We start from the raw sequence: 17279 nt of genomic DNA, 5'->3' as shown, positions 1-17279 counted from the left end.
TTGGCATTTTCAGGTAAAAACACACAAGTAACTGTTATTTGAGCAATGAGATTGTTTGAAAGTCTTGTTTTCATTCAAAATGAAAAAAAAAGTGATAAGCTGTTATTTATACAGAGAAAATATCTCACACTTTTGAAAGTTAGTGAGATTTACCCTCCCCTCATATGTTTTGGTCATAATGGTTTCTAGACTTTACCTTCCTATCTCTCAATGCTTGAGTTAAACCAAGGTATATAGAGTATTCTGCTTTCCACTCCAGTTTAATCAATAATCCAAAAACCTGAATTAAACTAAAACCAAGACATCCCATTTCTAGAATTTCTTTTAATTCATAGGACTCCTCTAAATGGCAGCTTTTTCCTCCCTCTCCCTCTCTTAATCATAATTGACCTTCAGGAACTGCTGAGCTCTTCATGGAAACGTAAAAGGACAGGTCATTCCTCGTGGCATACATTTCAAGGCAGGGGAGGATGGGGGTAATAAATCACAGTAATTTAGCATGAGAGTATATGGTTTAGATGTCTCTTTGATATCTTAAGAATAAGGTCTAGTATTGCATATACATTTTACACTGTTTTATTTTCTAGTGTTTAAGGTGAATCACATAATTATACAGCAAGCACACAAAATATGATATTAAAAAATTACATATCTCCTGATGAGGGAAGGCATGGGAATACCAAAGACTGTGGTGAAAGGTAGAGGAAATATCAAAGGGAGGGTTAAACAACTTTGAAGTGTCATCAGTATCATTTTAGGCTGCGAGTGCTATGGGAGTATAAATTCAAGGGTACCAACAGGACTAAAGTCTAATGATCTGGGGTAATTAGCAATATCTAGGTTCTGTTTCAGATAGCAGTTAGAACTTAAATTAAAAACATAATATTCTGCTAAAATGCAAGTGTAACTTCTGAAGTAGAAAAGCATGGGCTAAATCTCCATTTTCTTTTGAGGGAGCTATTGCAAGAAAGAAACAAGTTATTGGAAGAGCTATTTATGCATTTGTGCTAGTTTTGGCTGGGAGAGAATTAATTTTCTTCACAGTGGCTGGTATGGGACTGTGTTATGGATTTGTGCTGGAAGCTGTGTTGATAACGGAGAGATGTTTTTGTTACAGCTGAGCAGCACCCACAGAGAGTCAAGGGCTTTGCTTCTGCTCACACAGCCCCAGCAGCGAGTATGCTGGGGGTACACAAGGACTTGGGAGGGGACACAGGTGGGACAGGTGACCCTGACTGACCAAAAGAATACGCCATACCATATTGCATCACACTTAGTGGGGAACAAAAGAAGAAGGGGGACATTTTGTTATGGGGTTTGTCTCACCAAGCCACTGTCATGCATGATGGAGCCCTGACTTCTTGGGGACAGCTGAACACTGCACAGCCCATAAGAAATAGTGAATTAATACCTTGTTTCATCTTGTTTGGATGTATAGCTTTTGCATTACCTATTAAACTCCCTTTATCTCAAGCCATGAATTTTCTATGTTTATTTTTCTGATTCTCTCCCTGACCCTGCTGATGGGTTGAGACGTTGTGTGGTATTTAATGGTTGGCTGGGGATAAAACCATGATAGCATTACAATAGCAGTACTGTGGTTTGAAGACAGAAAACTCAGCAGGACAAGAAAGATAAGAATGCATGGAATAGTAGTATAGGGGAGCAAAGGGGAAGAAATTGCAGTGCATTGAGAACATCTGGGAGGTATACACATTCTTTTAAATTTTCTCTGCTTGCTTTTTGCTTATTCACACTGCTTGCTTTTTGCTTATTCACACAGTACCATGCGCATGCACACACACATACACACACACACATGTGGCTTAGTGCATTTCACTTTGATATTTCCCATTGTTCCACCATCAATCTTAGAATGTGAGGTGCGTGGGAAGAAGGAAAACTAAAAGAGTGATGGTGCCATATAAGACTGCTAAATTGTGGGCCAGGAGACACAGAGTTTTTCTATATTATGTTTTGGTGACAGCTCTCAAAAGGGCAAGTCCACTGCCCATGGCTGCAATTTTAGGTAGTGTCTACTTCTGGAAACCACTCAATGCTATGTGTTGAACACATATTGGCTCTGTGTACTTGCTTTGTCTGCATGCCAGTCCCATGGCTGAAGGGTAGGTGCCCTGCAGAGTGTCTTGTACTACAAATTGTTCTTGAACTTGTGAGATTATGTGGGCAAAAAATCTCTGTCCTAATGAGCTGGAGCAAAAATGGTGTTAGCCTCAACAAATACATGAGGATTTAGAAACTGGTGTAGAACATGAACCAGTTTTTACAGACTTGAGCTATTGATTTTTATTGAATTAGGCTAGTATGAATATTTTGGGTGGACACTGATATCTAAAAGAGTAGATAAAATCTGTATATATTGTATCAAAGTTTCTCTCATTTTTTAAAAAAATTTTCTCTCTGTGAAAGGAAATACTCCCACAAACCAAACAAGTAAAAAGTCCTTGACATAGACAAGTAAAAAGAAAAAAAAACAAACTTGACATATATTAACTAGACTGTATGATATTCTGTAACATTTTAGCTGCAACAGTCCAGAACCTGAATTACAATACTTTATAGGTAGGGCACTGCCTAGCTCTAATCACAGTGCTAATGTCTCTGATGCCTGTCTTTTGCAGCTTTCCCAAAACCCTCTGATTTTAAGGATTCCCACAAGGGTGAGGAGAACTTGAATTTCAGTGGACAGATCTCTGGAAATTCTGTCAGATAGTAAAAAACATCTGTTTTGAGTGTGATTACTGAAGTGATGAATGCCTTGTACATAAAAGAAAGCCATTTGATATGTAGTGGCAAAAATATAAATAATGGAATAAATCTATTTCCCTCTTTTGGGGTTAGGTAGCAATTTTGGTAATGAATCACCTTCAAGAGTAGCATGGCAGGAACAGCATCTTAAAAAAACAAATCAAAAAGGCAATCAATGGGAAACTGCTGGTTTTTAAATTAAATACTAACTTAACTCAACATTAACTCTTCCAATACTTAGAAGAGCTATAAGCAGTAATGTAAGTGATAGTTGCTGAAGTCTGAGGAATTCAGTTCTGATGTCAGACAAACCTTGAAGAGAAGAACTGTGGCATTCAGCTTTCTCTGTCCAGAAAATAATGAGGCTGTGATGGGATTTTTTTTACAACTACTTTCGGCAAGCAGAGACAATTACTACATTGAAAATTACTACAAGATTTCCTGCATGAATGAGCATGGTCACCAATGAAAATTCACACATGATCCCAACAGAATAATACTGGTTTTAAAGAGTCCAGAAAAATATGAAGAATTAGAAGACAGAAAGTAATATAGATAGCTGAACAGTTACAGGCAATTTAGAAAACAGTAATGAAGCTGTTGACTACAGAGCTTTAATTAATGTTAAGGAGATGTTCTATTTCATGCCATGACTGCTGTTATTTTTTCCCAACAATTTCTCTGATAACAGTTTTTCTTCCAGGATTTTTGTGTGTGTTTGTTTATTTTTTGGTGGACATTACCAAAGAAGCAAAGACAGTTATAAGAATAGAACATTGTTTCAACAGTCTTTCTGATTGCTATCACGATTCTACAAAACCTCTGAGATTGTTACTATAATATTCTTAAGTAGGGCTTGCTTATTATATTTCAGGCAGTCAAGAACATTGATTTCTTTTTTAATTGCAGTAGGTTAACATGTATCCTAGGAACAGATTATTATTTTACTCCAAGTGTATTAATATCTTTGGATATGGGACTGATATCAATTTTGGCCATAAAAATACATAAATGTGTACCACAGATCAGGCACAGAACAAAGAAGGCCAGCCCAAACATGTTATCTTAATTTTATATTTAATTTGAAAACACAAGATATTATGAACAAATTAAACCCTATATATTCTCATTAATAATTCATGAAGGTGGAGAACCATGTAAAGACTGAAATAACAGGGAGGAAATAATAATACCATCTAAAAATAGATTTATGGCTTGGATAAGTTCTATTTCTTTATGTCATGAATAGGCTTGTGTCAGATTTAAAATACTACATTTACAAGCTAAATATTCTGCTTGACTATTAAAATGTTGAGATTCTAGATTCACACAAATACATTTTATGATTAAAAATGGCTCTTAAAAGTCTTCACCAGGGGGTTATAAATAGTTCAAGTAATTTTTTTCATCTAGAAAGCTGCACGGTTTTAATTGGAGGGGCATTTGTACAAGTGAGGGGAAAATGCAGAGAGTGTGGCATATAAGGCAATTAACCTTATTTTCAAAATGATGTCTGAATTCTAGGTGGGAAATCAACAAAGCTTATTTTACCTTCACTTCTCCAATGTATTTCATTGTGTAAAAAGCACTAGCAGTAGCAGCTACTTTTCATTATGTTGGGATATATGAAAGCATATCAAAAGTGGGGCAAGAAAAGTTGCTAGATATTTCAGGACTGGCTGGGCAGGGAGGTGAGAACCCATGACGAAGTCAGCTACAGGGCATGGTTATGCCTTGTGGCTGTGCCTAAGGCTATAGTGTTTGGAACAGTGTTTAAAGGGTCAGTGTGCAATTTAAACAGCAAGAAATTCCCTCCTAGATTTACCTTGTCTTGGTTTTATTTTTAAACTCTGTCAAAACCCACAGCACAGAAAATTTTTACTGAGCCAGGGGTTTAATTTTCCCTTTCTCTTCTTTAGTTCTGAATTTTTAGAAATCAGCCAGGCTGCAGCTAAGTTGCTGGACCAGGAAATGATATTATCTTAGATTAGATGATTTTTATCATAGAAGACATTTCTCTCTCTCCTTCTCTTTCTCTAATTTTCATAAATACAGCGGTTTTGGGTTTTAATGGTGGAATTGCATTTTATTTATTTTAAAATACTGTTGGCGGGAGTTCTTTGTTTTGTTTTGTTTTTTTAACCACACACTGATCCAAAAGGAAAAAAAATATGAAAATGACATCATAAGCACTAAAACTTTAATATTTTCATTACCTTCAGTTCTGAGAGCAGGATTTTAAGAGTGTCCCACTTAGGCTAAATACAGAGCTACAAAGCACCAGGAAAACTGAAAGGAGAGAGTTTCCAGGTTAAGGACATTTACAGCATGGCATTCTATAAAAGCAGAGACAGAGTAAAGTGTCTGGTTTCGCCCCCTTATTCAGCCTGGTGTACACAGCACCTAAGACACATCACTGTTCCTATTACCTGCACACATCTTGAAGGAGATTTGGGTGCTTGAAATTAATTTCCATATGCCAAAAGGAAAGCTGAGCTAGAGTCACTGGTTTTCTCAATTGTTTATCTTGCACACATAGTCAAGCATAGGTCAGTGTAGTTTGCATTGGATACAGCACTTTTTACCTTCAAGAAAGAATAATATTTATAAAAGCTCATATGATCACTAGTACCAGGAATCTGGGAATTACCAATCTCATTTATTTCCAATAATCTAAAAGTAGAAGACAGAAAGGAAAAAAAAAACCCATCAAAATAAAATGCTGGTAATGAAAAGAGTCATGGAAAAAATGCAAGAATTATACTGTCTACACAGCGTTTAAAACCAAATATAAAATACAATGAAAAAAATATGTAACTCTTGCCATGATGGCTATCAGGATATCAGGAGGATAAAAATGCACTGACATAAATTAAAATGAAACTTAAATTTTAATTCTAATGGGAAAAGATGCAATAAAGGACATCATGATACTACAACCATTACAGCTCACAGATTCAACAGATGGTGTAATATTTTCTAAGGACAAAGAGTTAAAGTATCATTTGGTACAGTATGATAGCAGGGCACTCCACTTTCTCAAAGACTGGCAGAAAATGAATGCTGATAGAATTTGGTTCCTTCTTTCCTAGTTTGACTACTCTCCAATTTCTCTACTAACTACTTGCAAGAGATGTCCTGCTGAAGAGTTTTGTTCCTTGGTGTTAGAAGTTATTTTTTTCACAGAATTCTATGGTTCCAGTAGAAAGGTGTATATGCAGACCCATCTGAGCATTTGTTTCGTAGTTATCAGAGACTGTCATAATCTTAAATCAGAGATCTAATTTGCTCCTTCTAATCTTAGTGAGAAAGTGAAACTGTATAGAAATTTCCCAGTTGTTCAGATCTATGAGGAACCTCCATACTGGGAAAGACAGTTGTAATCTGGAGAGACAAGAGAAACTAGATTACCATGAAGAAAATTATATGAATTTGTCAGTAGCTCATATAGACACAGAACTCAATTACTTGAGAGGGCTCAGGGTGCACTTAAATTTGTGGAGCACTTTGTATTTGCAAAATACAATTTTCCTTCAAGCACTCAGATATTTTCAGAGGTGGTCCTGAGAGTCTTGAAAGTGGAAGATTTACATTAAGCCCAAGACTCACTAAAAATTTGAATTAAGTCCAATTGTGAAAAACAACAAAATGATTTTTAAAAAATGAACTCTTACTAGGCTAAATACAATAAGAGGATGTTAGGAATTCTGTAATTATGTTAAGTTTCTCCTTTTGCCACCTTCCCACTGAGATCCATAATAGTACTCTCTGTATGTTCACTGCCAGTCTGAGCAACATGAAAAGAAAACAACCTGTTTCTTCCCAAAATAACAAAACATATTATTAGCTAATCCATAAGGGAGAAAGCTGTACAGCTGCTTACTATATTGAATCTGTTTTGGCTTTTACAATGTTCTATCATATCTTGTGGGCTGAATTAAAAAACAAAAACAAAACAAAGCCCTAACCTAATGCAATAACAAATAACAAAACAAAACAAAAAAACACTCCCAAAATCTAGCCTACTGTAGCTCTGTGGGTTTTGCCTAGGCTTGTTTTGCTGGTTCACACTAGATTCTGTTTGTCTAGGGAATTGGCAGAGGCAACTGACAGTGGTTTTTTTCCTCTATATAGTTCCGTCCATTAGCCTACAAAGCAGACACTGACAAAAGAAAAAAGGGCCCCTGCACTACTTTGAGTGCTTCTTTGAACACAAACCATAATCTCATGGAAGTACTAATATGACGTTTCTCACTCCTCGCATAACAAATCAAGTAACACCACCTGCCTATAAAAAAAAAGAACAAGAAAGGTGTATTTTGTGTTTGAGAAGTAGCAACATAACATTTAAAACAGAAATACAAACATAAGGAATTATTTAATCAGATAGTAAAAGGAGTTATAACTTTAGGTACTTACTACTGTATCACATTTTGTCATAATTTACTTTTTGTGCATTACTTGAAAAACTGCATTACATACATGCACATTGTCATACTGCAGCCACTGCAGAGCTAACTAATCTTCAGGAAGAGAAATGTGTTTCAAACCAATACCAAGTAATTTAGCTTTCACTCAGGAAAGGCAGGTGGTCTTACATCATTGGAGTGTGTACAATCTTTTGAACAATCATTACAAAGGTTGAGGTTGCAATAGAAAAAGGCACTGACATGTCCTGAGGAGGGAACTTTTGTGTAAATTGCATGGACATACAGGATCTAACAACAAACTGCAAACCAGACCTAGAAAAGACACACAGAAGCTCAGCAGATAAAGCTGACTGCTGTAGATCATATGACACCATAGAAGTTAAATCAGATTCAGTAGAGTAGAGTAAGCTTTGCTTCTCTCATGTGGATTATTCAATATTATGTCTGGTCATTTTCAATGCAAACAATTTGTTTTTTACCCACAGCTTAGCCATGAGTGTCTAAATGGTGCTGCTATGGAGCAGTGTGATAAAGAGAAGATGGACAAGCCAAGATTAGATAGTGGATGGAGAGGACCACCTTTTTAACAATGGACACTTAATTATGGACAAACCTCCCTGGAACTTTTTTCAGTGGATACACTGTTTTGACCTATCCCCTCTGCTACAGCTTGCTACTGGTTCTGCTCAGAAAAAGAGGCCAGATGGAAAGCTAAGCTATAACTGGGAAAAAAGAAGGAAAGTGATGCTAAAATTAAAACTTTCAGGATGGGCCATAAGAAGACTTTTCTTGAAAAAAACCTTAGTAGTTTCTTAATTTGATTCAGCCTAAGAGTCTTAATGCCACATTATTAGTTGCACTGATTAAGGCCTGAAACACTATGTCAATTTTTCAGTTTCTAATCAAGCTAAATCCACACAAAACATTATATTGAATTCAAATGAATCACTGCAATTTTCCTATCAAAAGTTCCCAGAAAATTCAATCTATAAGAAATACTATTATCCTAACTTATATGCTTATATATTTATTTTGGTTTTGCTGCAGGATAAAATTGAATTTCCAGTTACTCAAATAACAAAAAGTGATAAGATCATGTTATTAAGAATCACTAAATGTCTGTGTAGAAACCATGTCTTGGAGTTTTCTGATGCGAGCAAGGATATAGTCTATCTTTAGAAGCTCACTGTATTACTGAAAAATTAGCACTTCCACTATAGTCTTTCACTCCCTGATTAATTTTGTAGATTATATCTTACTGACTGGAGGTAAAAGCTGTATGGCCAAATAGATATTCTATGGTGTATATGTAGTGTGTGGGCATGTGTCTGTGCGTGTAAATATATATATGTATGTATGTATGTATATGGGTATATAAATAACTGTAACCATCATTAAATGTACTCTATCACTGAATTTGTACAGTACTGAGCTAATTTAATTGCTACTGTTTTAAACATAAATGAAATTGTCTTTTTCTCCCTAGTATTTAATTTTCAGAGTCAAAAGGGTTAAAGTTAGAATCTGAGTTAAACTTCAGAAGAAATTAAGCACGATGAGTGGAGAAAATGCTGCCATGAAATCAGAAATGCATATATCAAAACGCCAGCTGTAACATCGTATTTCTAAGGAAAAGGAAATAGGTCTATTTTCATCTTTAATTCTTGCGTACCACTATTAATACCTTAAAGGAATTGTAGTATTTGCTGCTTTTTAAAAATGCCAATAAATATGTGTAACTCACAAAAACTAGCATTTTAAAAATCCATGAAGCTGTGTTTGCCTTACTCATCACCTCTCTCCCATAGAGCCCATCATGTTTCCTGCCTGGCTGTACTGCAGGGATGATAGCAAAAACCTTGTTAAAGACATCCTACCACTGAAACAAATCTGATTCAGCCAGCAGCACTTTTGTGTTCATGGACTAAAATAAGACAGGTCTGGTGCAGTTCTTATCTTAAGGTGAATTGACACCTGTGATAGCAGGTGGCTTTTTAAAATTTATTTTATTTTTTCCTATCAAAAGCTTTCCTTTAGGACTGAAAAGAACAAAGGACCTCTCAAACCACTTTTTGTTCTGTTTTTGTGTGTTGCTCCAACAGTATGTATTTTGCTCACTGAATATGGCAAATGAAGCCGGTTGTGTCTTTCAGGCAGAAATCTCTCTCGCATTTGACATATTTCAGGGTTGGAATTCACTGCTTCTATAAAAGCAGAAGAGCACAGAAACAAGGAATTTTAATCAGCGGGGCGAATCTTTAAATACTATATCAAGGCTACCTCCACGTGGAGAGAAGATATGACGTAATGCTCTGGTGAAACAAAAAGGCGAAGGCCGGGCCCGGGTGGTGCCGGCGGCTGGGGGCGGCAGACCCGGGCCGGGCCGGGCCTCGGCAGCAGCGCCCGGGGCAGCGCCTCCCTCACGGCCCGCGCCCCGCCCGCCTCGCCTCACGCCGCGCCGCCAGGTGGCGCCGCCGCGCCGGGAATCGCCCGGGGCGGGTGCCGCGGGCCCCGAGTGCCCCAGCTCGGGAGTGCCCGCCCGGGAGTGCCCGCCCCAGCCCCGCGGCGCCTGTGCTGTCTCCAGGCCGCCGCTCAGCAGCTTGTAAATGCAAGAGCGCTGCTGCTCCTGTAAACACAGTCTGATTATGAGTGTGACAGGCTGTGCTCAGGGAACCATAGCGCTCCGGAGCTGTTTGGGAGATTTTCTCCTGGTAGGTATGCTGTACAGCATTGCAGAAACTTACACGGGCTGCTGGCCCCGGGCTAAAAATAGCGTCAGAAGAGCGAAATAGCTACTAATCTTTGTAAAGATTTTATGTTAACTCCCCTAGCTCCTAACTACCAGCTCCTCCTCGGCGGCTCTCATGTGACCCCACCTGGAGTACTATTGCCAGGTCTGCAGTCAGTACCGAGGAAGGTGTGGACCTGTTGCGTGGCTCCAGAGGAGGGCAAAAAATTAATCAGAGGGCTGGAACAGATGTTCTGTGAGGAAAAGCTGAGAAAGCTGGTGCTTTGCCTAAAGGAGAGAATGCTTTTGTCACTGAAAAAGTGGATTATAAGAAAGATTGGGTCAAGCTTCTTTAGCAGGGCCTGTAGCAATAGGAGACAAGGTTGTGGTTTTAAACTACAGAGGAATATATATAGAAGAACTCTTTTATTATGAGGGTGGTACAGTACTGTTACAGATTGCCCAGAGAGGTCTTAAATACCCCATCTCTAAAAATATTTAAGATCAGTTCAAACAGGGCTCTGAGTTATCTGATCTGTTTCAAGATGTCCCTGCCCATTGAAGGAAATGGTTGGACTGGATGACCTTTAATGCTGACTTCCAAACCTTCAGTGGCTGTGCTGCCACGTGACATGAACCTGAAAATAAATGGACTCTGCTCTGCCTTTCAGGAGACATCTAGTTGTGTGTATCACTTTTCAAAAGCTAGCTGCCAGCTAAAGGAAGCTATTAAAAGTAGTTATGGTGGTTGCTAGTTTCAAACCAGTTATGGATAAAATTACACCAATTTCCAGATAATGTTGCCATTTACAATTAGCATGACATACTCAGAACTTTACTTCTGCAAGATCTTTCCATTATGTCTCTACCACAAAGGAATTATCCGCTATGTCCATGACATCTCTTTGCATGGACTGGCTAACAAATTTGTCCCAATATACCCACTGAAAAACCTGCTGCATGCTTTTTCTGAGCATTTTATACGATAAGAAAGAGAAGAAAAACAAAACATAGATTCAGAATAAGCAACAGAAATGGAGAGGTGTGAGCTAATTTGCTTACTGTAAACATGCCATTCTGGCATGTTTCACTCTCCTTAAATAACTAAGTTGTCGACAATATTTTTGGTTTAGGGAGAGAAGAGACCTATTTCCCATTCTCTTTTAAAGAAATTAAGGGGCAACCCTTGTGCCGATGTCCAGAATATTTTATCTGCACCCTGAAGAGTTTTCCACTGTTCATGTCTTTTTCACCTTCTCTACTTTGTTGTGCTAACTACAGATGCATAGTAATTAAGCATAGATGTACTCAGAATGAACCCCCTACTCCAGGAAAAAACAAACCTTCAATTATAATAAACCACAGAAAAAGGATTAAACTTCTCAAATTTCAGTTGTTTGTGAAAGTGAAAAAAAGGTAGTAATTATGTATAACAGGAACACCTAGTAAACATACAAAATATCTATATTAATATTATTTAGAGCTTTAGTTAGTCATACAGAGGCATATGAATATGCATTTAAGTGTTATGAGCTTTGTGGATCTTGTTAATGGCCAGCTTCAGTGGAGTGCATGTCTTATCAGAGGGTACAAAATTATTCACACCTGGGACTTCTATTGCCTCTTTCCCTCTTTTTGTATTAGAGAAACTACGGAAGAGTACTGGGTGGTATAACAAGTGATTAAAGGGCACTTGTGACACAAAGAATTTAATAAGCTGAATGATCAATTTTTATTGATGCTTATCCTGCCTTTAACACCTAATTGAAATATATTCTTAGTGGAAAACTTCCTGTGTCTTTGTTTTAATAATATTATTTACAGCATTGATTCATACCTTTAATCTTCTGCTCTTCCTTATATTTACTTGCTCACTTTTTATTCTGGTTTCTTCCTTTTTCTCTGCAGTCTTCTCTGGTTTTTCACATTCACCCACATCATCTTCAGCTCTCTGACATTTCAGTCTGTTGATGCACACAAACATTCTGCCAAAACAAGTTAGCTAGAAATAGGGCCATCCTTAGTGACTGCTCCACTTTCAGCACTACATTGTACCAACTGTGATTGACAGAGCTCATGCTGTCCAGCCTAATAGTTCCTAAGTGGTGATTAACTGGGCTAGTGATACACGGATGGGGTTGATGGACGCCTAACTTCCTGCTGCCCTAAATCCACCCAGGTGCAGATCCTTTACTCTTTCAGAAATGCCACACTGGATGATTTGCTATGCTTTGCTAAGTATTGTGGTGGTTTGGTTGTTCATTTTGCCTCTACTCACCTCACTTACGAGATCTGCTGAGTCTCACCCTGAGGAAATATAAAATGCGGAATCTGCGTGAAGACTAGAGAATGGAAACAAAACATCTGAAATGAATCTGCCAGAAGTCTGGTGCTTTGTCTAAACAGTATGAAATGGCAACTCAAGTTGTAGAGCTTAGGAAGCTAAGTTCTGGAGCTATGTTCCAAGAACATATGAGGATTTTTTAAGCAATGTTATTTTCCCAGGCAATCTCTTTACATCATATCTTCTTTCTCATCTAACATTTATTTGCTTTGTCCTACCATACTCTAATTATCTTGGATTATTTGGATTATTTGGATTATTTGGATTATTTATAATCCAAACTCTAATAATACCCCACTTTTCATTGTCTATTTCTGTCTTCATGTTCCAAAAAATAAAAGAATAATTTTGAGAATTTTTTAAGCCTTACTCTCTCTCCATAAATCAGTGTAAGACTTCCTTTATATTTAAGTGTATTTATTATGTCTGTGAATGCATTTGGTCCCACACAAAATATTAATGGTTTAAGCAGAATTGTGTGTTACAGGATGACAGGTGGCATACAAAGCTGTTGCACAACACCAGAATACCTGAATGTGCTATATGCCCAGATTATGTCATAAAGGAGGATCTGGAGATGGCATATTTTCTCACACAAAAATAATCTAAATAGCCATTCAAAAAAAAAAAAAATCTTTCTGTGAAAGACTGTGAAATCTATGGACTAAAACTCATAAAATGTAATGAAGTTTAAATTTCTTGCACTGCGATAGCCTTGTGGCCCACTTTGGGTATGCTTATACTATAGCTTTGCTTAAGATCAGGCATATACCTTCAACACAAGAATTGTTATCCTGTGTTTTTCATTGCCAGGCGTTTGTTCTTAAAATGCATAAAATAAATACTTCTCAGATTAATTTGGTAGAAATTTGCAATCAAATGGAGTTGGGCAGGCGCTTCAAAAGTGCACATACAGCAGTTCAGCTTGTAATTAGCTTAAGTCCCTGGCTCTCTGAGACGTGTAAGCTACCTTAGATTTATTTTTCTTCTTTTCCAGCCATAGGCACTGTTCCCATGGGGAGATGGAACAGTGTTCATTACCTGACCAGTGCACAAAAATAGTTCACCATGGAGCAGGGACAGAGAAGACTCTGAGATAAAGGTTGCACTAATGGGAAATTGGAGCAAAAGGCGTATAAATGAAACTCTAGAAACGTCTCCTTAGGAATATAGTTTACCAGGCTTGCTTTAAGGGCCAGAGAATTCAGTGAGTTTTGATATTTAAATATAGGGCTAGTATCACTCTTGAGTAATTTTCATGGCCTAGCAATGGTTCCAGGGATTTGCCTAGTGTCACTGTCAGATATTCCCCACCACCTCTTCTGGTATGCACCTTACCTCCTCACATGTTGCACATGTTGCATTTATTTATAAATAAATGCAGACAGCTTTAAACAATTGTGATGATTCAGATGATCTTCATCTGTAAGCTAATGATAATTCTGCTCTGACTGAAAGATTTGTAAGGCTATGGTCATTGACACTTGTGACACACATAGCAACTAGGCAGGCACAGCTTTTGAAAAGCTTATAAATAGAATAGCCCATTATGTCTTTGGCAAGGAGACAGGTTTGTTGCTTTTTAAAAAATTTTAAGTTTAGCAATATTTGGTATTTCTATTTAGATGCCATAGAATTTCAAAGACAAATTACTGTTCTTTTGTTCTTTTTAAACTGTGGGTTACTGCAGTAAAATGTCATATTTTATGATTTATGTGAAACCTTGAGATTAGCTGCTCAATGCTTTTTGGAAAATTTGTAGTATTAATTGTTGAAGTTGTACTAACAAGAATATACACTTCAGTACTCCAAAGACTGGGTTTCATCAGCAGAAAGACACTTAGAAAATTAAAACAACCGGAGGATAACTGCATTGTTTGTGTATAGGGCATGACTGCTGGAAAATGCAGAATCAGAAAATTATGAAAGAAAAGGAAGAGATGCCAGAGAAAAAAATGCTTGAAGATCAAGAACCACACCTATTTATGAGCATAATATTTAGGGCGGCCTTTAAGGGAAAAAGGCCTTTATGAATCAATAAATTTTATACTACTTAGATTTTGATTTTACCATAACAGCCATAGTAGTTAAAACCCCGTCTTTTTGCATACTAAATGACTTTTCAATCTTCCAAGTTTACTGAGAAGTGTTTGTCATATTCTTTTAGATATTCATTTTGTGGTCTCAATATTTTCTAGCTGATGTATGTCAAAGGTATAATAAAGAATACTGAGAGTTAAAGAGTATTTTAAATAAATATTCCCATGCTAAATGTATGTCTGCAGAAGTTGATACAGTAGTGCAGCTATTCCCTGAAGATGCTATAATGTGTGCAGTTTTATGACTTGAGATAATTGTGCCTCAAAAAAGTCACTCTTGTCATTTTTCATTGTACAAGAAGTACAAGGTGATGTTAGGGATTATGCCAATCAAAACAAGAAACCTACAGGATTATACTGGATTCACATGGGCTGTTACTGCAAACTTAAAAAAGAAGCATAATTGCTCCTCTGCTAATGCACTAGCATGGATGTTGGGCTTAGTCATATGACTTATCTCACAGGGGTTTCTTGGCTTGTTTCATAAACAGTCAGTTGCTTATATTCATAGACAGACAGACTAGAAAATTTCTGTTTCTGTTGCTCCTACAGTTGCTGTTTTAAATTTTGTTGATTACCTAAATTCCAATAAATATGTTTAGAATAAAACAGCATAATGTACAGCATTACAATTGCAATATGAAAGCAAAAGTAGAATTTGTAAGCAAAGTGATTAGCATTGCCCATCTAAACAGATAGCTCAAAACATAAAATTTGTGCATGAAAATTTTTGAACTATTCTCATGTAGTTTTGAATGAGAAGCTAAACAGGGCTCTGGTGCTTTTTAAGATTAGTAGACTTACCAGGTATACTATGCCTAGCATTCTTGTCTGTACAACTGTCAATGTATCTGCAGGCTGTGACATTCACCTGTGAGTTGGTGATGTTAGTTTTTGTTGTCTCAGATGCATTTCCACTTAAACACAGATTTCTGTTTTAATTCAGTTTCAAAGCATTAACTTCAGGTCATGCTGATGCTGTTCATTTTCTTTTCAGATTTTCAACATTTCAGGGAAAGGATTTAGGGCATTTATTGCCTTAACAGTTTGACTGAAACCATTCATGGTTTGACAGTGATGTGCTGGTAAAATGTTCTTTCACCTCCTTAGCCGCTTCTCTAGCACAGAACCAAATATGTAAAAGAGTAAATAAGTGAATAAATAAATAAATAAAGTCTGCCTGATAAAAGAAGACATTTTATGTCTGTTATGTACTTATGTGAGTTGTATGTATATAATTTGTCTCGGACATTTCATTTGTCTAACTAAGACCAGCAGTGAAGAACCAGCAGAAATGGTGTTACACAAAGGCAAAAATGGGGTTTTTCTTAGTAAATCCTATGATGTACTCTGCACAGAGAATGCAGCCAAATGGAGGTCCAACACAATTTCACCTTAAGTATTACTGAAATCTAAATATTAAAATTACTTACTGACTTTTTAGGGTAACCACTGATTGCCTTTTCTTCACCAAGCTTTAGAGCAATGTGGAAGATTTAGGTGTAGGAGAGAATAAATCCTAAGTTCTGGGGTTTTTTCGTTTTCTTTTTTTTTTTTTTAACAACAAATTCCAGTGAATTCTCATGAGTATGTACTGTTCATGAGGGGTGTACTGCTTCAGCTGGTGCAAAAGGGACTGCAGAAGATATTAAGAGGAGAAGAATATGAGCCATTTCCACACAGCCATGTTTATCAGCATTGGAAGTACTTCAGTCATACATCTGAAAATCTGAAGGGACTATAAGAAAGTTTATTGTTGAAATACCTTGTTTTAAAATTTTGAACCTTATATATTACAGCTGATATTACTGCTAAAAACTAATTTGTCAGCTCAAGATTTCAGGGAAAAGTAGCTTGGTTTTGTACGGATAAATTGCAAAGGTTTCATCCATCTTTGTTTAAGTCTGAAATTTTTAGTCACATTTACAGTCCACTATGTTGCGTTGGAAGTAATTTTTGTTTGTTTGTTTATTTGTTTGTTTGTTATGTTTTTCAAGGCTGGGAAATACTTTTTGAAAGTCACTTTCTCCACTAGAAGATATATCAGGTAAGTCCTCATTAAAGTCTTGTCTAAATGAATTAGAAAATCTAGATTTGATCCTTGATATTTTCTTTAAACATTGCTGCACAGAAATGTATGACTTTTTTGTTAACATCTTTCAACAGCATGCTTCTGCCATTGTTGCTAGCTGTTTGGAACATTATTGCTCTGGACTGTGAGTGCCAGCAGAAGCTATTAATGGAAAAATGGCAAAATGTAAGACACTCTAATATAATGCCAGGGAAAATGCCTAGAATCAGAGAAACCTCTGAGCAGAGGTTCCTATAGGTTGTTATTTTTTTAACAGTGCCAAAATATGCAATAGTTTAAACTGAACACTCTGGTTAAGGTGGTTTTGTTTACGGCATGATGCTGTTATATTATCCTGTTACCTTCTACAAAAATCTAGTCATAGTCTGTGTTTGTGGATCAAATTACTGAGAATATAGTATTAAAAAAAAAAAAAGCTGGTTTGAAACATGGGGTAATGTAATACTTTATATCCCAGCTCATTTGAGTGGGGTATGTGAGTGAGTGATTCATTGTAAATATTTTTCACATTTCCATTACTGAGCAAGACTTTTGACCTTGCAATTCAAGATTTATATCATCTGGATGTGATTTTTTTTTTAATAGCTATGATCCTGAGTTCTGTAAGGTCTATTTATTATAGCAAATTCAGAGAATTTTACCTTGCGCTTCAGAAATCTGCTGTACCATTTGGTATTGTAGCAAACATTATGTTCCACAGAGAGTAGAATAGTTAAGTCTCCTTGTATATCAGAAGGAAAAGAAAAGGAGGAAAGAATGTAGGGAGGGAGGGTAGCATTTCTGCTTAGCCATATGTCACAATTCATGTAGCTAATGT

This window comes from Zonotrichia leucophrys, chromosome Z (genome assembly GCF_028769735.1).
Source record: "Zonotrichia leucophrys gambelii isolate GWCS_2022_RI chromosome Z, RI_Zleu_2.0, whole genome shotgun sequence".
In the NCBI taxonomy this organism is placed as follows: domain Eukaryota; kingdom Metazoa; phylum Chordata; class Aves; order Passeriformes; family Passerellidae; genus Zonotrichia; species Zonotrichia leucophrys.
This window is presented reverse-complemented; position numbering follows the sequence as displayed.